This window comes from Pristiophorus japonicus, chromosome 8 (genome assembly GCF_044704955.1).
Source record: "Pristiophorus japonicus isolate sPriJap1 chromosome 8, sPriJap1.hap1, whole genome shotgun sequence".
Classification (NCBI taxonomy): Eukaryota; Metazoa; Chordata; class Chondrichthyes; family Pristiophoridae; genus Pristiophorus; species Pristiophorus japonicus.
Window position 1 is genome coordinate 72,842,176 of NC_091984.1, and position 22,424 is coordinate 72,864,599.

A 22,424-nucleotide genomic window follows, 5' to 3' on the forward strand; every position below is an offset into this window, starting at 1 on the left:
CCCCTCCCTCCCCCCTCGACGCCCCCTCCCTCCCCCCTCGACGCCCCCTCCCTCCCCCCTCGACGCCCCCTCCCTCCCCCCTCGACGCCCCCCTCCCTCCCCCCTCGACGCCCCCTCCCTCCCCCCTCGACGCCCCCTCCCTCCCCCTCGACGCCCCCTCCCTCCCCCCTCGACGCCCCCTCCCTCCCCCCTCGACGCCCCTCCCTCCCCCCTCGACGCCCCCTCCCTCCCCCCTCGACGCCCCCTCCCTCCCCCCTCGACGCCCCCTCCCTCCCCCCTCGACGCCCCCTCCCTCCCCCCTCGACGCCCCCTCCCTCCCCCCTCGACGCCCCCTCCCTCCCCCCTCGACGCCCCCTCCCTCCCCCCTCGACGCCCCCTCCCTCCCCCCTCGACGCCCCCTCCCTCCCCCCTCGACGCCCCCTCCCTCCCCCTCGACGCCCCCTCCCTCCCCCCTCGACGCCCCCTCCCTCCCCCCTCGACGCCCCCTCCCTCCCCCCTCGACGCCCCCTCCCTCCCCCCTCGACGCCCCCTCCCTCCCCCCTCGACGCCCCCTCCCTCCCCCCTCGACGCCCCCTCCCTCCCCCCTCGACGCCCCCTCCCTCCCCCCTCGACGCCCCCTCCCTCCCCCCTCGACGCCCCCTCCCTCCCCCCTCGACGCCCCCTCCCTCCCCCCTCGACGCCCCCTCCCTCCCCCCTCGACGCCCCCTCCCTCCCCCCTCGACGCCCCCTCCCTCCCCCCTCGACGCCCCCTCCCTCCCCCCTCGACGCCCCCTCCCTCCCCCCTCGACGCCCCCTCCCTCCCCCCTCGACGCCCCCTCCCTCCCCCCTCGACGCCCCCTCCCTCCCCCCTCGACGCCCCCTCCCTCCCCCCTCGACGCCCCCTCCCTCCCCCCTCGACGCCCCCTCCCTCCCCCCTCGACGCCCCCTCCCTCCCCCCTCGACGCCCCCTCCCTCCCCCCTCGACGCCCCCTCCCTCCCCCCTCGACGCCCCCTCCCTCCCCCTCGACGCCCCCTCCCTCCCCCCTCGACGCCCCCTCCCTCCCCCCTCGACGCCCCCTCCCTCCCCCCTCGACGCCCCCTCCCTCCCCCCTCGACGCCCCCTCCCTCCCCCCTCGACGCCCCCTCCCTCCCCCCTCGACGCCCCCTCCCTCCCCCCTCGACGCCCCCTCCCTCCCCCCTCGACGCCCCCTCCCTCCCCCCTCGACGCCCCCTCCCTCCCCCCTCGACGCCCCCTCCCTCCCCCCTCGACGCCCCCTCCCTCCCCCCTCGACGCCCCCTCCCTCCCCCCTCGACGCCCCCTCCCTCCCCCCTCGACGCCCCCTCCCTCCCCCCTCGACGCCCCCTCCCTCCCCTCGACGCCCCCTCCCTCCCCCCGACGCCTCCCTCCCCCCCCCGACGCCCCCTCCCTCCCCCCCCCGACGCCCCCTCCCTCCCCCCCCGACGCCCCCTCCCTCCCCCCTCGACGCCCCCTCCCTCCCCCCTCGACCCCCCTCCCTCCCTCCCTCGACCCCCCCTCCCTCCCCCCTCGACTCCCCCCTCCCTCCCTCCCCTCCCCCTCGACTCCCCCCTCCCTCCCTCCCCTCCCACCTCACCCATTTCCTGAAACAGGTGAAGAAACAAAGAGAGAGAAAAATGTGGGAATGTGTTCTACTAACATTCCCAATTCAATTCCCACATTCTCTCCCCTTCCCTTTGTTTCTCTCCCCTTCACGCTCCCCTCTTTACCGTTTTGCACCCCCCTCCCCTCCCCTTTGTTCCCCTTCGGGGAGGGAATGTGGGAATCGAATTGGGAACGTTAGTAGAACTGGTATTAATTGATTTGGAACTAGGGAGTGGGACCAGCAGCACCTACACTGGGAGTAGGAATAGAGTCAACAGTTACTGAATCATTTGTGGGACCAGCGCAGATGTGATCTTACTAGTTGGTGTTTGAGTAATGAGATTGCTGTCATGACTTAATATTTAGCTGAAGTAGACAGCAGATTGGTGGATATTCTGACCTGTCTGACTTCAGTCCCACAATCAGAAGATCATCCAGAAGTGGCTCTCAACATTTTCAGCCTTTGGAACAACCCAAGATAAACTCGTTTGTCTCACCAGCTCTCATGAAGTGCACAACACTTTTAGCACATTAGTTCTAAGAGGTGGTGATATAGGGCCCAAAATTCCAAATTGTCTTTTTTTGGCGCTATTTAATATTAATGGGCGATTTTTTTTTTTTAAGCCGAAGTGGCGCCAAAAAAAAATCCGAAGTTTCGCCATTTTTCTGTTTGAATTTGGTGCCGCGCAGAAAGACCTTAGCTTCTGTGGGTGGAGCTAATTGATAGCGCTGAAAAACTGAGGACCCATTCTGCGCATGCCCAAGCATTTGGGTTTCCAGGGTACTGTGTAATTGTACAGCTTTACTCTGAAGCTAACCCATGCTGATTTTTCCCATGCTGACCCGCTGAGATTTCCAGCATTTTCTGTTTTTATTCCAGAATCCAGTATTTTCCTTTTATATCCGTGCTGTACCTGCCCCGGGAGTATTTTGATGCTGACACTCCCCATCCAAGCCGATGGCTTGCAAATGGCCCCTATCATTGGCCGAAAGGAATCACCATTGCCACCTCTATCTCTGGCCGAATGGCCCCTATTGCTGCTCCTATCTCTCGCGTGGTTTCCAACTCCCCCCTGGGCTTCTTTGGAAGCTGAGCTCCTGTGTCCGGCTGAGGGAGCGATCCTGCCTGCCGGCACTCCGACCTGTGTGCCTCGAGCCCGGTGAGCAGCAGTTCGATGGTGGAACTTCAACTCGCAATTTGCTGCAATAAATAAAGTTTCTCATTTCCCTCTGCACAAACAGACATTTTTAATTAGCTTGTTCCCTCCCTCCAAAACCTATAACCCTATAACTCGGCTCTGATAAACAAAATGGCGTCTGTAACGCGGATTTCTATCTGACTCCGATTTGGTATGGTAAGGTTTTGCAAAGCAGTCTTCAGCTCCATTTTTGAAAAAATCCTTATTGGCGAAACTTGCAAAAATGGCGTTACGGATGGGTTTGACCCCGAGTAATGTCATAAAAACGTTAATTTAAAAAATCGGCCTTTACCTGTTAAAGATGGCGTTATACCCTTGGCGAAAATTGCAAAATTAAGTTAGCTCCAGCAAACACGATAGTACCTCCAAAAATTTGGCACTAAATGATTGCGAATTTTGGGCCCATAGCACCTACACAAGTGTCCTCTCCCTTCCAAATTTGAACTACTTTGGTATACTCCCTCAGTGTGTGTAGGATGCAGAATGAAGAAGAAAGGCAGAGTTATCTACATTAAAAAAATTATAGCTATTTTCCCCGCACTGGCCGGGATTTCGCCAACATAGACGAGTTTAATGCGGGCGGCATTAGTGCAGCGTGGGAAACCCGCTCCAAAGTGCATCCCTTCAATCTTCAGTGGCTGGGACTGTTCAGCCCACCTGCGGGTTCCCCACCCAATTAACTGGAAGCAGGTCTGATGACGTCCTTTGAAAGTTCTTCAGTCTTTTGCAGCATTGAGCTACTGCAAACACTGACAAACACTGCACAAAGATGCGAGGCTGCACCCAGGCTCGTCCATGACTCTCACCAGATGCTTATGGAGGAAGTCACAGCATGCAGGGAGGTTCTCTTCCATTCCAATGGACAGAAGAGACCTCTCCAGGAGGTTTCACATTGCACATGAGGGTACAACAGGGATGTCGTCTGGAGGAGCTGATTGCAGTGATGCAAACCTTTCAATGATCTCAGTAGATCACGAAATGTTACTGTAAAGCTCCACTCACCCTCATCCTACTGTGCCACTCATCACATCGCCATCACTCTGCCTTCCCTACCCTACTCCTGCACATCCTTACACCAAGTTTATGTTCATCTCCATTCATCCCTCTATCTACATGATCACATTCACATCTCATTTAGACCCCTCACACTCACCCTTATTGTTGTCCAATCATACCAACTAACAACACACAATGGTAAGCACTTGGGTCCTTTAGCCAATGTTCATATATAATTAATGTTGATGTATTGTCAAGCATTGAAATCTTTATTTGCAGGACTTTACGTTCTTGGACAGATTTGTGGGCATCTTTGGAAGTGAGTTGTCGTGAATGGTGAGACATAAGTTGATGAGTGTGAAAGGAATGGGTTGGACATTGCAGGATGCTTTATGGAGCTGGTGTGGGGTGGTGCCAACTTGGCACATTATGTGGCAGTTGGTGTACAGCATGAAGTGAAGTAAATGTGGCCATGGTGAGGCCATCACTGGCCTCCCGGGCAGCAATGTGGTTAGGTGCTGATGCTCTGTTTACTGCGTTACATCAGGTGATTGCGGAGAAGGTTGCTGTTGTTGGCAGTGATGCGGGTGTGTTTAGTGATGTTGGTGTTGGTGTTGATCGTGGTTGATTTCTAAAGACCAAGTTGAGATTTTTTCATGGGCACCGATGCTGCTGGAATAAATGACATGTGAGATTGAGGTGACGGAAGTGATCTGTCAATAGTGAGAGATATTGCTCCAAGGAGGTGACAGTGAATGGAGAATTCACTACAAACACTTCCAACGTGCATGCAGCTCAAATGTCTCTTCCAAAACCTGAAGGCTTCAGCTTCTGACGTTGGAAAGTGACCAGTTGTGAAATGGTAGCCTTTATGTCACTTCTGCAGCTGTCAACTAGCCAAAGCAGTAGAGAGTCACTGAGAACCCAACTCAACTTACCTGGTCAAAAGGTTGGTAAAATTGTAAGTGCCTGCTTTTAAGCCTCTTAACTAGCACTTAAGTACCTTTTAATGCCGCTTGCTATCGAGTCTGCTATCCAAGCGCAGGTCTGACGGGTCAGAAACTCAGGCGGGTTTAGAGCGGGATACTGACCAAACCTGCAATCGCAATGCTGTGAAGATTGCGGCTTCCCCCCCCCCCCCCCCCCCCAATCCATCCCAGCAGGTCTTGTAAGTAGATCATTTATGTGTGGAGTGCAGTGTTAGTGTTAACTGGTTAATATTGGCAGTGAAAGCAAGCTAGTACAATGTGAGCTTCTCCAATTTTTCAAAAAACAGAGTGAAAAATACTGCAGTGAGATTAGGTCAGATGAGAATCACTAAATGCTTTATTTTACAGAAAGCAACTGAACATAAAGAGTAACAGTTAAAGCAAATCCCACTTCATTCAATTAATCACGCTTCTTTCCTTGAAAAATAATAAACCATGCGCTCTGTCCCTTTTGTGGGCTGATTAATACTTTTTTGGCATTACCTTTCTTTCTAGACAACTTCGAACTGCAAAATTTGGCCTTCTCCATCTTGTCTTTCAGCTTCAAGTCAAGCCCTGCAACTCTCAGTCTCCTGTTTAGAACCTGAGTGATTATCCAAGTGTTTATTTTTTCCCCTTTTCTCTCACACAGCAAGTGGAACCGCTGTGTCTTCAACTACTTCATCATTCAGGAAATCACCAATCGGTCAGTCACCCAAACTGACTACCTCCTCTCCCAAGTGTGTATTCCCAAAGACACCTCCTGCTGAGTTCACATAAACAGAATTATCCTCATCATAATAGATGCGATTGTTTTGTTAGGCCATCTGAGATGAGAGAACAAATTGCTTAACGTTCCCAGTTAACAGGACAAAGATAGTTTGGCTAATCACCACGTCAAATCCCCCATCTGTCTGTGGTTGTAGCCTATGGCTTTTTAACCCTGTGCAAATTTATTTTGTTTTGAAGGATAACAGTTTGTAAATATAAAGCTATATTCACAGTTTAAACAATTAGAATACTTCCACACATTTTTGAAGATTCTTGCAGTTGTGAGGCACGGACACATGCTATTTTCAGTTCATCCATATTTGGGAATGTCAAGAGTGGCACCAGGGAGCAGAGCAGTCAGTGTAGATTGGGTGGGAAAGTATCGCATTCAAGTGGGCATTACAGCATGGAGTCAGGAGATGAAGCAGGCAGAATAAATTAAAAATACATTTTGTTGTTTCTGGAATCTGAACTTAGGCTGAAAAATATTTGATAAATTAATGCTGAATAAAATGTCCAATTTAGTAGAAATTTGAATAAAACTCTGGCGTTGGATTTATGAAGCCATAGTGATGAATGGAGTGGGACTAAATTTGAACTGAAATAATCTATAAATGCAAGTAAAATGTGAACTGTTCAACAGCATTTATGGAAAAAGATGAATAAAATGTTAGGAAAATCCTCACTGTTTTTAAACTGAAGAAATCTGCTACAAATTGGTCAGTAATCAAATCCATCCTGCTAACAATAATGATAAAGCTATGTTAAAAAAAAATGGCTACATGGTAACTAGTGACTAAGGGCTCAATTTTACCCAAAGCTGTTTTTTGGCGTATTGCCAGAGTTACGCCTGTTTTTCTAGGCCAGAACTACTCCAAAAATAAATGTGCCAAGTTTCCCCGCTGTATTTTTCAAAATTGGTGCCGTACAGCCTGTCCAGTAACCTCGGGGAGGGTACTGTTGAGGGGGTGACTCATCAGGGGAGAACAACAGTACCAAGTCCATGGCACCGTGGGTGGCTCTGCTGCACAGGAGGGCAGGAAAAAGAGTGGGAGAGCTATAGTGGTAGGGGATTCTATTGTAAGGGGAATAGATAGACTTTTCTGCAGCCGCAACCGAGACTCCAGGATGGTATGTTGCCTCCCTGGTGCAAGGGTCAAGGATGTCTCAGAGTGGGTGTTGGACATTTTGAAGAGGGAGGGTGAACAGCCAGTTGTCGTGGTGCATATAGATACCAACGATATAGGTAAAAAACGGGATGAGGTCCTACAAGACGAATTTAGGGAGCTAGGAGCTAAATTAAAAAGTAGGACCTCAAAAGTAGTCATCTCAGGATTGCTACCAGTGCCACGTGCTAGTCAGAGTAGGAATCGCAGGATAACTCAGATGAATACGTGGCTTGAGGAGTGGTGCAGCAGGGAGGGATTCAAATTCCTGGGACATTGGAACCGGTTCTGGGGGAGGTGGGACCAGTACAAACCAGATGGTCTGCACCTGGGCAAGACCTGAACCAATGTCCTAGGAGGAGTGTTTGTTAGTGCTGTTGGGGAGGGGGTTAAACTAATATGGCAGAGGAATGGGAACCTATGCAGGGAGACAGAGGGAAGTAGAATGGGGGCAGAAGCAAAAGTAAAGTAAAGAAGAAAAGTAAAAATGGAGGACAGAGAAACCCAAGGCAAAAAGCAAAAAGGGCCACATTACAGCAAAATCCTAAAGGCACAAAGGGTGTTAGACAAGCCTGAAGGCTCTGTGCCTCAATGCGAGGAGTATTTGGAATAACGTGGGCGAATTAACTGCGCAGATAGCAGTTAACGGATATGATGTAATTGGCATCACGGAGATATGGCTCCAGGGTGACCAAGGCTGGGAACTCAACATCCAGGGGTATTCAACAATTAGGAAGGATAGACAGAAAGGAAAAGGAGGTGGGGTGGCATTGCTGGTTAAAGAGGAAATTAATGCAATAGTAAGGAAGGACATTAGCTTGGATGATGTGGAATCTGTATGGGTTGAGCTACGGAATACCAAAGTAAAGAAAACGCGAGTGGGAGTTGTGTACAGACCACCAAACAGTAGTAGTGAGATTGGGGACAGCATCAAACAAGAAATTAGGGATGCGTGCAATAAAGGTACAGCAATTATCATGGGCGACATTAATCTACATATTGCTTGGGCTAACCAAACTGGTAGCAATGCGGTGGAGGAAGATTTCCTGGAGTGTATTAGGGATGGTTTTCTAGACCAATATGTTGAGGAACCAACTAGAGGGCTGACCATCCTAAACTGGGTGATGTGTAATGAGAAAGGACTAAATAACAATCTTGTTGCGTGAGGCCCCTTGGGGAAGAGTGACCATAATATGGTAGAATTCTTTATTAAGATGGAGAGTGACACAGTTAATTCAGAGACTAGGGTCCTGAACTTAAGGAAAGGTAACTTCGATGATATGAGACGTGAATTGGCTAGAATAGACTGGCGAGTGATAGTTAAAGGGTTGATGGTGGGTAGGCAATGGCAAACATTTAAAGATCACATGGATGAACTTCAACAATTGTACATCCCTGTCTGGAGCAAAAACAAAACGGGGAAGGTGGCTCAACCGTGGCTAACAAGGGAAATTAAGGACAGTGTTAAATCCAAGGAAGAGGCATATAAATTGGCCAGAAAAAGCAGCAAACCCGAGGACTGGGAGAATTTTGTAATACAGCAGAGGAGGACAAAGGGTTTAATTAGGAGGAGGAAAATAGAATATGAGAGGAAGCTTGCTGGGAACATAAAGACTGACTGCAAAAGATTCTATAGATATGTGAAGAGAAAAAGATTAGTGAAAACAAATTTAGGTCCCTTGCTGTCAGATTCAGGTGAATTTATAATGGGGAACAAAGAAATGGCGGACCAGTTAAACAAATACTTTGGTTCTGTCTTCACGAAGGAAGACACAAATAACCTTCCGGAAATACTAGGAGACCGAGGGTCTAGTGAGAAGGAGGAACGGAAGGAAATCCTTATTAGGTGGGAAATTGTGTTCGGGAAATTGATGGGATTGAAGGCCGATAAATCCCCGAGGTCTGATAGTCTGCATCCCAGAGTACTTAAGGAAGTGACCCTAAAAATAGTGGATGCATTGGTGATCATTTTCCAACAGTCTATCGACTCTGGATCGGTTCCTATGGACTGGAGGGTAGCTAATGTAACACCACTTTTTAAGAAAGGAGGGAGAGAGAAAACTGGTAATTATAGACCGGTTAGCCTGACATCAGTAGTGGGGAAAATGTTGGAATCAATTATTAAAGATGAAATAGCAGCACATTTGAAAGCAGTGACGGGATCGGTCCAAGTCAGCATGGATTTATGAAGGGGAAATCCTGCTTGACAAATCTTCTAGAATTTTTTGAGGATGTAACTAGTAGAGTGGACAAGGGAGAACCAGTGGATGTGGTGTATTTGGACATGGATAGAGAATTGGTTGGCAGATAGGAAGCAGAGAGTTGGGATAAATGGGTCCTTTTCAGAGTGGCAGGCAGTGACTAGTGGGGTGCCGCAGGGCTCAGTGCTGGGATCCCAGCTATTTACAATATACATTAATGATTTGGATGAGGGAATTGAGTGTAATATCTCCAAGTTTGCAGATGACACTAAGTTGGGTGGTGGTGTGAGCTGTGAGGAGGATGCTAAAAAGCTGCAGGGTGACTTGGACAGGTTAGGTGAGTGGGCAAACGCTTGGCAGATGCAGTATAATGTGGATAAATGTGAGGTTATCCACTTTAGTGGCAAAAACACGAAGGCAGAATATTATCTGAATGGTGGCAGATTAGGAAAGGGGGAGGTGCAAAGAGATCTGGGTGTCATGGTAAATCAGTCATTGAAAGTTGGCATGCAGGTACAGCAGGCGGTGAAGAAGGCAAATGGTATGTTGGCCTTCATAGCTGGGGGGTTTGAGTACAGGAGCAGGGAAGTCTTACTGCAGTTGTACAGGGCCTTGGTGAGGCCTCACCTGGAATATTGTGTTGAGGTTTGGTCTCCTAATCTGAGGAAGGACGTTCTTGCTTATTGAGGGAGTGCAGCAAAGGTTCACCAGACTGATTCCCGAGATGGCAGGACTGACATATGAGGAGAGACTGGATCGACTGGGCCTGTATTCACTGGAGTTTAGAAGGATGAGAGGGGATTAGATGCAGGAAGAATGTTTCCGATGTTGGGGATGTCCAGAACCAAGGGACATAGTCTAAGGATAAGGGGTAAGCTATTTAGGACTGAGATGAGGAGAAACTTCTTCACTCAGAGAGTTGTTAACCTGTGGAATTCCCTACTGCAGAGAGTTGTTGATGCCAGTTCATTGGATATATTCAAGGGGGAGTTAAATATGGCCTTACAGCTAAAGGGATCAAGGGGTATGGAGAGAAAGCATGTAAGGGGTACTGAGGTGAATGATCAGCCATCATATTGAATGGTGGTGCAGGCTCACAGGGCCGAATGGCCTACTCCTGCACCTATTTTCTATGTTTCTATGTCTGCGCTGAAAAAAACGATGCCGCCCCTTCTGCGCATGCGGGGGAAAAAAAGGACGTTTTTGAAGTGATTCCTATGGGCGCGCATGCGCAGTACAGCTCTCGGTCTGCATCGGCCATTTTTAAAGAGCCAGTTGTGTGTGTGAGAACGTTTGAGTGCTGTGAGAGAACTTTAGTTATCATTGGGAAAATTGGAGCTGCAATGCAAGATGCAACAAGGCACTAGGACCAAGAATTTCTTACAGGATGAAGTGGAGGCACTAGTTACTGTGATTAAGGCCGATGGCAGGAGCTGGACACCAGCAGAGGTTACATAAAAGTTCCACCCAATGAAATGAAGAAACGTTGGAACCAACTTGCAGAGGATGACTGTGCAATGGTGACCACCCTGAGGTTTGGAGGCCAGTGCAAAAAGAAGTGGCAGGACCTTGGTCAAGTCGTTAGTGTAAGTAACATTTTCTTTTTTCAATGGAATTGTAATTGTAAATGTGATCATCTGTATATGTCCCACCCAGCAGAAAGACACCCTCTCTAAAAAGTTATATTTTTATCTTTGCAGAGGAAAGTGGCACACAACAAATGAGAATGAACTCGAACAGGAGGAGACCCGGCAAATCTGCACCCACTGACACCTTTGGAAGAGAGGGTCGCTGCTTTGATGGGTCCTGCCTGGAGAAAAGCAACCGCCACTGCACAAGCTGGGCCCACAGTCGAGGGAGAAGGTAAGTCCTGCAAATTACACAGTCTGGCTTTGCTAAATGTTAAGTACTGATGTCTCCATCAGGTACGCTTCGGTTGATGCAATGTGCTACCATTCATCGTGGTCCTTCAAATGAGCTTGCTGCCTGCGCTATGAGACCCTACTCATGCCATCCACCCTGTCCCCTCCTCTACTGCTGACCATTTGTCTGTTCTGTTATATTTTGCAGAACTTGAGGCCAACCCTGACGATGCAGAAGAGGATTCAGACGAGGACGAGCCTGAAGAGAACATCTTCCAATCCCACCTTCTAGACCAAGAGCATGGGGGGGAGGGGGAGTGGGAGGGGATGGATGAAGCCCCCACTATTTTACTGTCTTTGGAAGAGGTGCAGATGCCGCCCATTGAGATGCCAGCCCCTTCCCTGACTAGTGTTTTGGGTGTTGGTGGGACATTCCATGGTTTCCCACCGTCCGAGGCTGGGGATTCCAGTGGGGTGCAGCGAGGCACACCCAGGGCCCCACCGATCGAGGCTGTGGGTCCCGGTGGTGGGCTGCTGCGAGGCACACCCAGGGCCCCACCGTCGGAGGCTGCGAGTCCCACTGGAATGCTACGAACCACACCCAGGGTGAGGAGGGGAAGGAGAGCTCGACCGTGCTCCTGAGGTGCAGGATCTAACAGATGTGGTTCATATGATGGCAATGAATGCGGAGAGCATTGACCTTACGCGATCACTCCTGGACACCATCAGTGGGGTGGGTGATGAGGTATCGGGACTGTCGGGAGAAATGGAAACACTGTCCTGGAATATGAGGAAGGGAATGTCGCAGGTAGCTGATGTGCTGTCAGTGAACATGAAGGAGGGAATGTTGCAGGTAGTTGACACACTTTTTCTCAACATGAGGGAGGGCTTGTCACAGGTAGGTGAGACACTGTTGGCGAACATGAAGGAGGGAATTTTGGAGGTAGTTGAGACACTGTCAGGGCTCATGAGGGAGGGAATTTTTGAATTAGCTGCTGCAATAAGGGAACACACCCAGACCCCGCGCCCATTGACAGAATCAACTGCCACTCCCGCTCCAATCCCCAGACCAACCTCTGAAGAGCCCCAAGCTGGGCCCTCCACATTGCTGCCTGCCCCGTCCTCCCATCAACAGGTGCGCATTACCCGAGATGTTGGAAAGAATAAGCTTGATACCAACCCGAGAAACACTGCCACCGCCTGTGGGCAGGGGTGGTGGAATTACCAAGACCAAGCATGGCGGGCGGTCTTAGAATAAGGAGGAGGAGAGATGGGTGCAGCCTTTCTTTGCTGTTGTTATTATTACTGTAACTGTTCTCAAATTAAAAGTTTTTTGTAAGTTATGTAAATTTACAAGTTTAAAAGTTAGTAAATGACCTTAAAGTTTTTAATTGATAAAGTTTTTAAGTGATCTTAGAGTTTGTAAGTGATCTTAACTAAAAACTTTAAAGTTTGATAAGAATATTTTCACTTAAGTAGAAAGAAATGTTTGTTCAACTTTTGAATAAAATATATTTTAAATTGTAACTCATTTGCATTATTTGTTCGATTATTAACACAACTTTAGAAGTAAACAAGAATCATTTCCATCATTTGTTCCACCAACACAACATTACGGAACAGGTCCAAACAGTAAACATGGTCCATGTGGAATAGTTGTCGCTGAGCCTTCAGGCAGCAAAGAGTTCACGGATGAGCTGGTAGCGCAAGGCTCGAGCAATCATTAAAGGAGCACGATGGCCCGCCTTTCTCCGCCATCGTGCTTCGGGTTCAGGGAGTTGCATGGCTTCCTTGTCCTCCTCCTCCTGCTCATCATCTGCTTCTTCCTCATCATTATTATCAGCCACTCTCACCGCAGATGGGTCTTCTACTATCATCTGCTGCTACCTCATGATGGCTAAGTTATGCAGCATGCAGCACACAACAGTGAACTGACCGACAATCTCAGGAGAGTATAGCAAGTAGCCTCTGGAATGGTCCAGGTATCGGAAACGCTGTTTCAAGATGCCAATGGTCCTCTCTGATGCTGCGCGTCGCAATGTGTGACATGTTGTATTGACGGTCAACTTCTGTCTGGGTTACGCATCGGGGCATCATGAGCCAGGTGGCGAGGCTGTACCCTTTGTGTCCCAATAGTCAGCTCTGCCCTTCTGGCTGCTGCTGAAACATGGCAGATTTAACGCTGATGCGTAGGATGTACGCATCATGGGTGCTCCCAGGGTATCTTGCATCAACTGACATGATGCGATGCATGTCGTCACACACGAGCTGCACATTAATGGAGTGGAAGCCTTTTCTGTTCCTGTACATCTCTGAATCCTCCAAAGGTGTTTGCAAGGCGATGTGGGTACAATCAATGCAGTCCTGTACCTTTGGGAAGCCAGCAGTCCTGGTGAAGCCCACAGCCCTGTCACACATTGCCTGGGTGGTCATGGGGAACTTTATGTAGTTATTTCTCCAGGCATATAGTGCAGCCAAATGCAGACATGTGTTGCATGTTGAGAAATGACGCACACATCCCCAGTTGTAGCTTGGAAGGATCCGGCTGCATAGAATGAAAGTGCAGCTGTAACTTTCACTTGAACTGACAAAGCAGTCCTCCTGACGCTTCTAGGTTGCAAGTCTGCTTTCACCAACTCTCAGATCTCAGTCACAACTTCTTTGCGGAAACACAGCCTTCTGATACAGTCCGCATCACTCAGGAGCAAGCGCCTGTCTCGATATACCCGACATGGATAAGGCCTCCTGCCCATCACCCTACGAGCTCTGAGGTTCCTCATTCGATGATGTCGATTCAATTGTCTCCTCCACAGCACCATGATGCAAAAGGCTTGCACAAGGTATGGCATTGTCAGTATTGCCCCCAAGCTTAAATTTTACCTTTGCAAGAAGCTCAGAACGGTAGCCAGGCAGGACAAGGTTCTTTGTTCTCTCTCCCCACAGATCTGTATGGACCACACCCAGGTCTGAACAGGCGCAGTGATCGGGAGCAACCCTCCGGGCTACATTTGATACGTAGTGCAGTCCTGTGATGCCTTCTGATCGCCTTCCACAGCCCCCGCCCCCCCCCCCCCAACCCGGGCTTGATTTGATGGATAGTGCAGGCTTCTGATGCCTTCCGATCGCCTTCCACAGCCCCACCCCGGGTTTCTTTTGTAGCCGAGCCCCATGTCCGGACACAGGACCGATTCTGCCTGCCGACGCTCCGACCCTCGAGCCCTGTTTGCTTTTAGATAAAAAGTTACAATTTAAATTGAATCTGGTATGAAGAGTTACAGAATTCCATCAAACTTCCATTACTATGTTATAAGGTTAAAAAAAAATCTTTGTGTATATTTAAGTCTTGACTCCCTCCAAAACTTCGCTGAAAAACAATGGCGTCTTTCTGTGGCGATTTTTCAATGTGCGCTGCTTTTTCTTAACTCACCAGAATGTTTTTCGAGAGTGGTCAGATAGGCCGACCGAAGAGAATTTTTTGAGGGGCAAACTTCCATAATAGACAAAAATTGGCGCAGACATTGGGTTATGCACCCTATGACACAAAAAAAGGACCTAAAAAAAAATCGGAAGTAACTCAGTTACGCTGGCGCAGATTCCTTGGGGAAACTTAAATTTTTTAACTTGCACCAAAAAAAACGGCACATATGACTGAGGAAAATTGAGCCCCAATTGTTGACATCACTGTACAGGAATTGTTTTTTTGCTTTTAGTTTTATTAAAAAGCTACAATTTAAATTCAGTCTGGTTAATAAAAATAATTTTAAAATCCAAAATAATTTTTTTAACAATCTGCAAGTCAGTATACTCTGACCATTAATCTGCTTCACTTAATGCCTCCATAATCTACTTTTTTATAGATGCAACCCAGGAAAATGGATCACAGTATAGTAGTTCATTGGTAGAATGGGAAGCTTCAACATAATTTTTTCTTTATTGAAAGGAAGTCACACGAAGCGTGTCATATCTTGTAAAAAAAAAAGCAGATTTTATGCCAGAATTTGCAGCACTTTTTAGTCGTTGTTTCCCCAATTCACAATAGGTTTTGGGCTAGCACTAACAATTTCAGGCCTTTCAGATATTTATAAACATTACTTTCCAACATAATAAACTGAACAGTGGTTATCTGTTTTTTGAGGCAGTTTATCTACTTGCTATTTTTATGTTGCAGATTTTTATATAAATTTTATTTGTAACTAGCATTTTCGCAATATTTTTCAAAACTACTAATTGAGTCCAGTCCAGTGCAGCATAGGGATTTACTTGGTCTGAATGCACATTTTTTATTGTCTGATCTAACTGATCTTTCAGTGGCGTAGTTGTTGCATGAACTCTAGTTTATAGAAATCACGTTTCTGCCCCGACACAGTACCGAAACAGCTCTTATTAAAGACATAAATTACATCCTATGTGACTGTGACAGTAGTAAACTGTCCCTCCTCGTCCTTCTCATAGAAACATAGAAAATAGGTGCAGGAGTAGGCCATTCGGCCCTTTGAGCCTGCACCGCCATTCAATGAGTACATGGCTGAACATGCAACTTCAGTACCCCATTCCTACTTTCTCGCCATACCCCTTGATCCCCCTAGTAGTAAAGACTACATCTAACTCTTTTTTGAATATATTTAGTGAATTGACCTCAACAACTTTCTGTGGTAGAGATTTCCACAGGTTCACCACTCTCTGGGTGAAGAAGTTTCTCCTCATCTCGGTCCTAAATGGCTTACCCCTTATTCTTAGACTGTGACCCCTGATTCTGGACTTCCCCAACATTGGGAACATTCTTCCTGCATCTAACCTGTCTAACCCCATCAGAATTTTAAACGTTTCTTTGAGATCCCCTCTCATTCTTCTGAACTCCAGTGAATACAAGCCCAGTTGATCCAGTCTTTCTTAATAGGTCAGTCCCGCCATCCCGGGAATCAGTCTGGTGAACCTTCGCTGCACTCTCTCAATAGCAGGAATGTTCTTCCTCAAGTTAGGAGACCAAAACTGTACACAATACTTCAGGTGTGGCCTCACCAAGGCCCTGTACAACTGTAGCAACACCTCCCTGCCCCTGTACTCCAATCCCCTCGCTATGAAGGCCAACATGCCATTTGCTTTCTTAACCGCCTGCTGTACCTGCATGCCAACCTTCAATGACTGATGTACCATGACATCCAGGTCTCGTTGCACCTCCCCTTTTCCTAATCTGTCACCATTCAGATAATAGTCTGTCTCTCTGTTTTTACCACCAAAGTGGATAACCTCACATTTATCCACATTATACTTCATCTGCCATGCATTTGCCCACTCACCTAACCTATCCAAGTCACTGCAGCCTCATAGCATCCTCCTCGCAGCTCACACTGCCACCCAACTTAGTGTCATCCGCAAATTTGGAGATACTACATTTAATCCCCTCGTCTAAATCATTAATGTACAATGCAAACAGCTGGGGCCCCAGCACAGAACCTTGTGGTACCCCACTAGTCACTACCTACCATTCCGAAAAGTACCCATTTACTCCTACTCTTTGCTTCCTGTCTGCCAACGAGTTCTCAATCCATGTCAACACACTACCCCCAATCCCATGTGCTTTAACTTTGCACATTAATCTCTTGTATGGGACCTTGTCGAAAGCCTTCTGAAAGTCCAAATACATCACATCAACTGGTTCTCCCTTGTCCACTCTACTGGAAACATCCTCAAAAAATTCCAGAAGATTTGTCAAGCACGATTTCCCTTTCACAAATCCATGCTGACTTGGACCGATCATGTCACCTCTTTCCAAATGCGTTGCTATGACATCCTTAATAATTGATTCCATCATTTTACCCACTACCGATGTCAGGCTGACCGATCTATAATTCCCTGTTTTCTCTCTCCCTCCTTTTTTAAAAAGTGGGGTTACATTGGCTACCCTCCACTCGATAGGAACTGATCCAGAGTCAATGGAATGTTGGAAAATGACTGTCAATGCATCCACTATTTCCAAGGCCACTTCCTTAAGTACTCTGGGATGCAGACCATCAGGCCCTGGGGATTTATCGGCCTTCAATCCCATCAATTTCCCCAACACAATTTCCCGACTAATAAGGATTTCCCTCAGTTCCTCCTTACTGGACCCTCTGACCCTTTTATATCCGGAAGGTTGTTTGTGTCCTCCTTGGTGAATACCGAACCAAAGTACTTGTTCAATTGGTCTGCCATTTCTTTGTTCCCTATTATGACTTCCCCTGATTCTGACTGCAGGGGACCTACGTTTGTCTTTACTAACCTTTTTCTCTTTACATATCTATAGAAGCTTTTGCAGTCCGTCTTAATGTTCCCTGCAAGCTTCCTCTCGTACTCTATTTTCCCTGCTCTAATCAAACCCTTTGTCCTCCTCTGCTGAGTTCTAAATTTCTCCCAGTCCGCGGGTTCGCTGCAATTTGTATGCCACTTCCTTGGCTTTAATACTATCCCTGATTTCCCTTGATAGCCACGGTTGAGCCACCTTCCCTTTTTTATTTTTACGCCAGACAGGAATGTACAATTGTTGTAGTTCATCCATGTGGTCTCTAAATGTCTCCTATTGCCCATCCACTGTCAACACCTTAAGTATCATTCGCCAATCTATCCTAGCCAATTCACGCTTCATACCTTCAAAGTTACCCTTCTTTAAGTTCTGGACCATGGTATCTGAATTAACTGTTTCATTTTCCATCCTGATGTAGAATTCCACCATATTGTGGTCACTCTTCCCCAAGGGGCCTCGCACAACGAGATAGCTAATTAATCCTCTCTCATTACACAACACCCAGCCTAAGATGACCTCCCCCCTAGTTGGTTCCTCGACATATTGGTCTAGAAAACCATCCCTTATGCACTCCAGGAAATCCTCCTCCACCGTATTGTTTCCAGTTTGGTTAGCCCAATCTATATGCATATTAAAGTCACCCATGATAACTGCTGTACCTTTATTGCATGCCCCCCTTATTTCCTGTTTCAACATCACTACTACTGTTTGGAGGTCTATATACAACTCCCACTAGCATTTTCTGCCCTTTGGTATTCTGTAGCTCCACCCATACTGATTCCACATCATCCAAGCTAATGTCTTTCCTTACAATTGCACTAATTTCCTCTTTAACCAGCAACGCCACCCCGCCTCCTTTTCCTTTCTGTCTATCCTTCCTAAATGTTGAATACGCTTGGATGTTGAGTTCCCAGCCCTGGTCACCCTGGAGCCATGTCTCCGTGATGCCAACCACATCGTATCCGTTAACTGCTATGTGCACAGTTAATTCGTCCACCTTATTCCGAATACTCCTCGCATTGAGGCACAGAGCCTTCAGGCTTTCCTTTTTAACACACTTTGACCCTTTAGAATTTTGCTGCAAAGTGGCCCTTTTTGTTTTTTGCCTTGGGTTTCTCTGCCTTCCACTTTTACTCATTTCCTTTCTGTCTTTTGCTTCTGCCTCCATTTTGTTTCCCTCTGTCTCCCTTCATTGGTTCCCATCCCCCTGCCATATTAGTTTAACTCCTCCCCAACAGCACTAGCAAACACTCCCCCCTAGGACATTGGTTCTGGTCCTTCCTAGGTGCAGACCGTCTGGTTTGTACTGGTCCCACCTCCCCCAGAACCGGTTCCAATGCCCCAGGAATTTGAATCCCTCCCTGCTGCACCACTGCTCAAGCCACGTATTCATCTGAGCTATCCTGCGCTTCCTACTCTGACTAGCACGTGGCACTGGTAACAATCCCGAGATTACTACTTTTGAGGTCCTACTTTTTAATTTAGCTCCTAGCTCCTTAAATTCGCCCCGTAGGACCTCATCCCGTTTTTTACCTATATCGTTGGTACCAATGTGCACCATGACAACTGGCTGTTCACCCTCCCTTTTCAGAATGTCCTGCACCCACTCCGAGACATCCTTGACCCTTACACCAGGGAGGCAACATACCATCCTGGAGTCTCGGTTGCGGCCGCAGAAATGCCTATCTATTCCCCTTACAATTGAATCCCCTATCACTATCGCTCTCCCACTCTTTTTCCTGCCCTCCTGTGCAGCAGAGCCAGCCACGGTGCCATGAACTTGGTTGCTGTTGCTCCCCCCTGATGAGTCATTCCCCTCAACAGTACTCAAAGCGGTGTATCTGTTTTGCAGTGGGATGACCGCAGGGAATCCCTGCACTACCTTCCTTGCATTGCTCTTCCTGTTGGTCTTCCATTCCCTATCTGGCTGTGGACCCTTTACCTGCGGCAAGACCAACTCACTAAACGTGCTATTCACGTTATTCTCAGCATTATGGATGCTCCAGAGTGAATCCACCTTAAGTTCCAATTCCGCAACTGCACAGGACCGCAATTCTGCAATTCTCAACCTATCTGCAACCTTTGACACAGTTGACCATATCATCCTCCTCTAACCCCTCTCTTCTGTCATCCAGCTAGGTGGACTGCAGCTCCCGCGCAGTTGGCTCACCGGCGTTTAAATATGAAAAGCCATGCATGTGCGGTCTTTTGAATGGGCCGCGCACCCAAAAAAATTCAAGGAACATTGGACTACAGTTGCCTGGTTCCATTCTTATCTATTCAGTCGTAGCCAGAGATCACCTGCAATGGCTTCTCTTCCTGCTCCCGCACTGTTACCTCTGGTGTCCCCCAAGGATCTATCATTGGCTCCCTCCTATTTCTCATCTACATGCTGCCCCTCGGCGACATCCTCTGGAACCGCAGCATCAGTTTCCACATGTATGTTGATGACACCCAGCTCTACCTCAATATCAATGTTCCCTTTAAGCTGCGCGACCACACCGCACTCCACAGTCCTGTGCAGTCAGTAAGCTGGCTTTTAAATTTGATAAAAACACGCATGCACAGACTTTTGAAGGGGTTGTGCGCCCCCCCCCTCCAAAAAAAAAATTATGGGGAACATTGCTCACCACCAATTCTCTCAACATCTCCACTGTCTCTAAATTGTCTGACTTCTTGTCCGACATCTGATACTGGATGAGCAAAAATGTCCTCCAACTAAATATTGGGAAGACCGAAGCCATTTTTATCGGTCTCCTCCAGAAATTCCGTTCGCTAGCCATTAACTCCATCCCTCTCCCTGACAACTGTCTGAGGTTGAACCAGACTGTTCACAACCTTGGTGTCGTATTTGACCCTGGGTTGAGCTTCCGACCACATATCCAAACCATCGCTAAGACCATCTATTGCCACCTCTGTAACATCGCCCGACTCCACCTCTGCCTCAGCTCATCTGCTGCTGAAACCCTCAGCCATGCCTTTGTTATTTCTGGACTTGACTAGTCCAACACACTCCTAGATGGCCCATCTTCCACCCTCTGTAAGGTCCTAACTCTCACCAAATTCCATTCACCCATCACCCCTGTGCTCACTGACCAACATTCATTCCCAGTTAAGCTCCCGATTGGCTGTCTGTTTTAAAATTCTCATCCTTGTTTTCAAATTACTCCATGGTCTCATCCCTCCCTATTTCTGTAACCTCCTTCAGCCCTGCAATCCTCCGAGATCTCTGCACTCCTCCAATTCTGGTCTCTTGCACATCCCCGATTTTAATCACTCCACCATTGGTGGCCATGCCTTCAGTTGCTGAGGCCCTGAGCTCTGGAATTCCCTTCCTTAAACCCTTCCGTCCCTCTTTCCTCCTTAAAACCTACCTCTTTGACCAAGCTTTAGGTCATTTGCCCTAATATTTCCTTATGTGACTAGGTGTCAGATTGTTTTTGATAATGTTCCTGTGCAGTGCCTTGGGATGTTTTACTATATTAAAGACGCTATATAAATACAAGTTGTTGTTGAAACGGTTCTTTCCTGAGGGTCCTTCTTTGGAACTGAGCTTCAGAAGAAAAATATCTAAATTGGTCACTTTAAAAAATTTCTTTTTTTAAATTCCATCTCTCGGCTCACTGATCTGCAAAATACTTAGAATTATTGCACAGTGTACAATAATGTGCCTCCTTCCTTATGTAAAGTTAGAAAGTGAAGAATGAAAAGCACAGCTGTGCAAACATTTATCTACTGATCTGATGAAACGTATGGATTTTTAGTTTTGCCTTCTCAATTACTAATGCCATGAAGGTTTGGGTGGAGCAAAGTTATAGCCAACATTGAAAGTTTTTTTTTACAAGGATAAAAGTGAGCACTGTGGCTTAAGAACACTGCTTTTAGATGTGAACCAGCTGTGACTGCTGTGGAAAGTTTCCCACACTGCAATAATGTGTCCAGATATTTCATCATAAAAAGAAAAACGTGACTTAAGTCTATCAGAGCAACTGCAAACTTTGGTTTGTCAAAAGTTAAAATAAACTGTTTTTCAAGTCTTTCTTTGTAAATGTTATTCTAAAGTATCAATGCAGTTTGTGGTAAGAAAGATACGTAGAAAGTGCTAAGTTGTGCACTGTAAATTCTGGCATGCTGAGATTTTGTCACTGGTTATCAACTGTAAACACAGATGACAATTAGAGAGTCTACTTCGAAATTATTTCGTGCACTAAAAAAATTCAGTTATCCAATCATTGAATTATGCAATGTAACTAACACACTAAAGTGGGAATTTGGTGTTCAAAATTAAATGATCAGACTTTGAATTAAGAGTGCTCATATATACAGATATAATTATTTTTTAAAACTTCTTTCCCCTTCTAGCAAGCAGTGGTGTGATGTCCCTACTGTAGTAAGCCAGCCTGGTTGGTAATAGCAGCGTATTAAACAGACAATGAGTTGGATGCACCAGCTGCCTCCATGCATTTATATTGTGTGTAACAATAAACCATGTCATAGTTCACGTCTTAGTCTATTTTTTTTTACCAAATTATGTTATAGTGACCTTTATTTAAGAGCCACCTGGATGGTGGTAATTTTGACGAATTTTAATATTCACCTACCCTTTCGAACAGGAACTGGTCATAAGATGTATTGCTCTGTTGAGTGACTTAAGCATGACACAGAATTGTCTTTTGTCATTTTGGGGAGTGGTGGTTGGAGCAGGATTGGGTTTAGTTACCACTGATTACAACAATTTCCCCAAGAAAAGACACATTGATTCCTTTTAAATACAGGACTGCTAACTCTGGACCAGTGACCATTCCTGTGCCAGTGCATTTAAACTAATAGGTTTTAAAGGGATGATTTCATTGCGATTAGGCTAGACAACAGGTACACTTGTTGGGTACAACTCCAAAATTTTGCTCTATTTGTCTGCTTTTCAAAACAAAATGTGAATCGGCAACAAATGTTGTCTCTTTCTTCCCCACCCCACTCCCCATCAGAAAAAAATAACATTTACTTGGCCCAGTTTATTTGTAAAAATTATAGATACCTGTTCGTGTATGGAACATATTGCATTGTTTATTTATTAATCCCAATGGTCTTTTTTGCGGTATGGGAAAGGGAAAGTAAAGGAAAAGAAAACAATCATGAGAGTTTTTCTAACATTGTGATTTGTAATTTGTATAGCCAGTAAATCTACTTCACTGAATTGTATGTGTAAAACTGATCGCCATTTTGAATCAGAGTTCTGACATTAAACACAATGTGAGAAACAATTAAAGTACATTATCTAGTCTAGTTAACAGCTACTGTCCAGCAACTAAAGTGGCATCATTCAGTGAATTCTAATTTTATAAAAATTACAAATCAAGGGCTGGAAATTCAGCAGGTTTGTG

At 47.0% G+C, this 22,424-nt stretch overlaps 1 protein-coding gene and 1 long non-coding RNA gene across 2 annotated transcripts in view; both read left to right on the forward strand.

Annotated features, from left to right (window-relative positions):
• Positions 1 to 22,424, forward strand: part of tm2d1 (TM2 domain containing 1) — a 122,316-nt gene that overhangs the window by 51,181 nt on the left and 48,711 nt on the right. The gene's annotated exons all lie outside the window — the stretch shown is intronic.
• Positions 9,393 to 11,056, forward strand: LOC139268573 (uncharacterized). Its single transcript, XR_011594062.1, has 3 exons — positions 9,393 to 10,487; positions 10,602 to 10,764; positions 10,972 to 11,056. It is a non-coding gene; the product is annotated as an uncharacterized lncRNA (long non-coding RNA).